Here is a 6,000-nt window from a genome sequence, read left to right on the forward strand (position 1 = left end):
ATGTGACATGAGTTTGTATTTAAAATGGTAAATGGTTTCACTTCGTATAACACGCACCTTAGGTATCTTTGACAAGCAACCTAAAACCACTCGGATAGATCTAAATTCTACAATATCCGATTGCCTTTGGATCCACTGTGAGGGGGGAAATAACTGGGACATAGGCAAATGATCAGTGCATGTGTTGTATGTTAATAAGAGTAATTTTAGTTTTCTATGAGAGAAAAGTATAGAGGGAGAGACGTCTGTCTTTTCAGTCCCTTCATCTCCGTTAGTCTCCCGAGTCCTACAGTCTCCTCTACAAAGTGTGTCATAATTTGTTGTATGAGTTTGATGAAGCAAGGTGTGTATGTGTGCATGCATGCGTGGGTGGGTGCGGTCGGTCACATAACCCCCATTTGATAACCGTGAAACCTATTATCAAAATAGTTGTTCCTGTACATTCTTTAATAGTTCTAACTTCATCTGAGTGAAATAGTGTTGAGATTAAAAAATATTCTCCATGGAGTAAAAGTGTATTAACCTGGGGAAAAACTAACCGTCTTGTCTCTTTATTTCCACAGTAGAGTGTCTACTCCTAGGCTCCTACATGCTACATTGAACAAGTGTCTACTATGCTCCTACATGCTACATTGAACAAGTGTACTCCTAGGCTCCTACATGCTACATTGAACAAGTGTACTCCTATGCTCCTACATGCTACATTGAACAAGTGTACTCCTATGCTCCTACATGCTACATTGAACAAGTGTCTACTATGATCCTACATGCTACATTGAACAAGTGTCTACTATGATCCTACATGCTACATTGAACAAGTGTCTACTATGCTCCTACATGCTACATTGAACAAGTGTCTACTAGGCTCCTACATGCTACATTGAACAAGTGTACTCCTATGCTCCTACATGCTACATTGAACAAGTGTACTCCTATGCTCCTACATGCTACATTGAACAAGTGTCGGTAGCACTTTATAATAACACCCTGTTATAATACATTTATAAGGTATTTGTAGATAATGAACTAATCATGAACAAACCATTTATATACATTCATAAATGCTTAGGATGATTCCAAGGGCCCAGCACTTTTTTTTTACTAGACATCACTCGGGTGTATTTATTGATGCTCTCATTGATACTATGTTTGTTTCTGAAGTGTGTGTGTGAGATATATATATAGAGAGGGGGGGCTTTGGTAGACTATTGCATTGGTCCATTCATTGAAGATGAACACAATGCGACATCCTTTACTAGGCTCACCCACCAACAGTGCAGGTGCTGAACTGCTGATCCGAATGTATAGGTAAAAACCATATTATGCGTTTTCATCAATATGTAGCAGGGTGGATTATCCCTGCTTCGTGGGAACGGTTGCTGGCAGTCACAAGGTAGCTGGACACAGTAGAGCTCCGTCTGACTGCACCCTCGTCTTTGGGCCTGGTGCGTCAACCTGGGACCCGGTAGTGGGAGTGAATGGGGCCCGGGATTTACCAACCTGGTTTGGTACTCTGGTCCTCCTAGCCTCTCCGGGGCGGTCAGCAGTACTCCCCAACTCGCTCTCACTTCCCTGATTACCTCCTTGGGCCCTCCCACACCTAGTGACTGATATGCCTAAATAGATTCGTCCCTCCCGCAAGCAGTACCCTCCCTTGATGACCACTAGAAACCTTACAATAAAAAGGGGAGAGTTGGGTAGGAAGGGGTTAATTGTATTAACGTTACCCACACCAAAAGAGTTGTTAAACGGCTCATGAATGGACACGCACACAGAACTCCCATCTAATTCTTTAATGCTAATTGTACTGGTTAATTACAATGATTTAATGAGAGTGATCAAACGGACTGAAGTCCCACTATAGTTCCGTTCGTAACTCAATACCTCATAAACATGTATATTATACACCCACGACCACCTCTGGGTTAGTATGAGGGATAATATACCTCAATGTGTTTGACTCATCACCCACGTCTGGGTCAGAACCCTGTATAATACCTCTGACAGGCTTTAATTATACGGCAAGAATAATACCTCTCTAGGCTTTATTTATAATGCACCAGGTCTGTAACCTCCCCACAGGGAAAGGGTTAATTAGATGGGAAAATATTATTAAAGAACAAACACGTTCGAAAATAGTAATCTAACGCGTTAATCTTTAAAAGCCAGTAATCTGATTGCAGTTACTTGTCCAAGTGGCTGTGCATTACTATTTCGTTACTATCTCATCATAAATTCATAATGCAGGCAGAATGCAGTATTTTATTTCGTTTTCGACAGTCAAAAATACATTTTGAGCTGTTTTTCTTTTGGGAGTGACGTAGTGTGGCAGTGAAAGGGTTACACAAGAATGTGTCCCGCGGGCCGCGGCGTGACTGGACACTCTGTCTGTGAGTGACTCTGCTTTGGTACAATCACATTCCCCATCCACAGTCTGCGAATCAGAGGCAGAGTAGGGCGGGTCTTCACAGCACGTCATGTGACATATGCGCCAATCGTATGACAGCAGGGCTCCGTCGTCGGAGAATTCCACCCCAAAACGCTTGGCAAAATTAAAAGTGAGTTTCTGTTCAGACTTCCATCCCAAAACGCTCGTCAGTCACTACTTCACGTTCATATGCGGAGGAAACAAAATACTGTCTACCGCATTGAAAGCATCTGGAATCACAACACTAGCCGACGCTTCGACTAGTAGGTACAGGAGGACTCGGAGGCCAGCCAAACAGCAAAAGAGAGAGATTGTTTCTTTCCCTTTTGATTAATGTATATTTGATGGTGGCAGAGCAAAAGCTCTTATTTGCCAGATTTACAGTTAATTTACATGACAAAAAATAAATAAAAAATAAAAGTATAATATATATATTTTTTTAATTTTATCATTCCATTTGGGCTGGGGGGTGCTTAATGTCTGAAGGAGTCGACTGAAGGATGTTTGCCTCTGCAAAAGCATGCAATTGGTCCACTGATGGATACATCTTGATATTTGTCTAGTCTAGTGTGTTCATTAGATGGGTGAAATCCTCTTTTAGTGCCTCTGTGCCTGATTTCTTAGGCAGTTGGCCTCTGGTATGCGTGCCATTATCGTTAGCCACGCTTCTAAGAGGTTGGCAGTCGACTACGGCTCCTTTCGACCGATTAGTCGACTATTCGACTAATAGGGGTCAGCCTTAATTACTACACAGGACAGAATGTTGCTTACTGTTTACTCATCAGATATCTCTATACTCTGCGTCCCACAGAGCCCTCTTCACTCGCTGGAGCGACTCAGAGAAAGCAGTCTACAGTATCCCTGGGGTGTCCCCAGGTATGATGCAGCTCATCATAGAGTACGCCTACACACGCGTTGTGCTGGTGACAGCAGAGAACGTGGAAGAGCTTCTGGTGGCTGCAGACCAGCTTCGCGTCACTGGCATAGTAGGAGCGTGCTCTGACTTCCTAGGGGGCCAGCTGTCTCTGGAAAACTGTGTCAGCATCTGGAGGTTCACGGACATCTACTGCTGCCCTGACCTGAGGCGCAAGGCCCATCTCTGCATCGTGTGCCACTTTGAGGAGATGTTGCACGTCTCACAGGAGTTTGTGGAGCTGTCCCCGCAGCAACTGGTGGACATCATCGAGAGGGATGACCTGAACGTGAAGAGCGAGGAGACGGTGTTCGAGGCCGTCCTCCGTTGGATCGACCACTCCCGTGAGGAGCGTAAAACACACATCCCTTTGCTGCTGCCCAAGGTAACTAATTGTATTACGGATACGCAAACATGGTTGCTAGTGCCTGAGCCACATTTTTTTTAATATTTTTTTTATTATTTTACTTTTTCTTGTTTGTCTGTCTCTTGTCAAGGTCATTATAATTCATGTTACTGTTATTATTGTTGTCGTCGCTGTTGTCATTGTTATTATTATTATTATTATTATTATTATTATTATTATTATTATTATTATTATTATTATTATTATTATTGTACTGTTATGTTCTGTTTTATGCATGAAAAGAAAAGAAAAACATTTATAAAAAATTAAAAAATTAAATTGTATTACTGTGCATTACATTAAAACAACACTAGGTTCCCTAGTACAGTGGTTCTCAAACATTTGGGTCCAAACTGTTCCCTAGCAACAGAAACCGTCTACAACCGATGTCTAAGTTGTACCCCCTCTCTGCTTGTCTCTTCCCAGGTTCACATGGGCTTGATGAGGCCTGACTACTTCAGGAACAACGTCCAGAACAACCCTGTGGTGAGGGACAGCCACGACTGCAGGGCCCTCATCCTCAGCGTCCTGAACCCCTCTGGCTCCGACAGGCTCCCAAACCCCCTTAACCGCCCACGCCTGCCCCAGGAGGTCCTATTGGCCATCGGAGGCTGTAGTAGAGGCAGCGGGACCATTGACATGGAGGCTTACGATATCCGAGCCGGTGGATGGATGGACGTGAGTGTTGAGGGGGAGAGTCCCCGGTGGTGCACCGCCACCGCTTATCTCCACGGTCTGGTCTACTGCGTCGGCGGCATGGACGGCAGTATGCATCTCAGCAGTGTGCGCAGGTTCAACCCCGTCACTCGCAGCTGGCTGCAGGCGGCTCCCATGCCCTCACACCGCAGTCAGCTCAGCGTGGTCGTGTTGGACGGCTGTATCTATGCCATGGGAGGGCACAACAGAGGCGTGGACCTGAACACCGCAGAGCGCTACGAGCCTGAAACCAACCAGTGGACAGTGATCTCACCCATGCTGGAGCGCAGGAGCCACGCCGGGGCAGCAGCCCTCCAGGGCAAGGTGGGTGGAACTGAGAGACACAGGGTGCTAGATGAACACAAGGAACGTTAGATCAGAAATCATAAATGTCTTTATTGCCAAGTAAGCTTGCACATACAAAAGATGTGTCTGGGTCCTTTGGTGCATCAACATTAACAGACAATTAAAGTAGAATGAAATCAAATGGAATATATAAACTAAATTAGAATATTCTTTCTTATTACAGGTTTACATCTGTGGTGGCTGGAACAGGACGCAGTGTCTGCTCACAGCTGAGTGCTACAGCCCAGACACCGACCAGTGGACTCTGATCGCCCCCATGAGCAGCAGGCATTGGGCAGTGGGAGTCGCTGCGTACGGAGAACAAGTCTATGCGGTAGGTGCACACAGAGACAAATGCTTTATACTAGATATTTTATAGATATGTATCATTTGACTTACAATGCTTCTGTGATGCCCTCATTTCCCTAAATGGATTAATACAGCGTCTGCCTGCCTGAGCCACACACTAAAACATTCCTCTCATGTGTCCTGTCCTCAGGTGGGAGGGTGGGGCGGTAGAAACATCCTGCGTAGCGCGGAGGCCTACAGCCCCTTGACTGACTCCTGGAGCGCCCTGCCCAACATGCTCACCCCCCGCAGACACTTTGGCATCGCGGTGCTGGACGACCTGCTCTTCGTGGTCGGAGGCGACAATGACTCCAGCATCATCTCCAACGTGGAGCGATACGACCAGAGCAGCGACAGGTGGACTGCAGCCGAGGACATGAAGATCCAGCGCAGTGGCCTAAACTGCTGCATAATGCATGGCCTGCCATTTTACATGAGCCAGTACGCTGCTCCCCGTGGAGGAGGATGAGGAGGAGGAGGAGGAGGAGGAGGAGGAGGAGGAGGAGGAGGAAAGGAGCATAAGGAGGAGGAGGAAGAGGAGCAGGAGGAGGAAGAGGAGGAGGAGCAGGAGGAGAGGAGGAAGAGGAGGAGCAGGAGGAGGAAGAGGAGCAGGAGGAGTAGGAGGAAGAGGAGCAGGAGGAGGAAGAGGAGGAAGAGAAGGAAGAGGAGCAGGAGGAGGAGGAGGAGGAGGAGGAGGAGGAGGAGCAGAGGAGAGGAGGAGGAGGAGGAGGTGGAGGAGGAGGAGGAGGAGCAGGAGGAGGATCAGCAGGAGGAGGAGGAGAGAGGAGGAGGAGGAGGAGGAGGAGGAGGAGGAAAATGAGGAAGAGTAGGAGCAGGAACAGGATGAGCAGGATGATGAGGAGG

General features: G+C 46.6%; 1 protein-coding gene across 1 annotated transcript in view; it reads left to right on the forward strand.

The window, feature by feature from the left end:
- Nucleotides 1–3,333, forward strand: part of kctd3 (potassium channel tetramerization domain containing 3) — a 98,445-nt gene extending 95,112 nt beyond the window's left edge. The window contains exon 21 of the transcript XR_014620858.1: nucleotides 3,240–3,333. The gene's annotated coding sequence lies outside the window, so the exon portion shown is untranslated. The remainder of the gene's footprint in view (nucleotides 1–3,239) is intronic.
- Nucleotides 3,334–6,000: the final 2,667 nt, after the last annotated feature.

The sequence above is a fragment of the Notolepis coatsorum genome, assembly GCF_963971535.1.
Source record: "Notolepis coatsorum genome assembly, chromosome: 2".
NCBI classification, from domain to species: Eukaryota; Metazoa; Chordata; class Actinopteri; order Aulopiformes; family Paralepididae; genus Notolepis; species Notolepis coatsorum.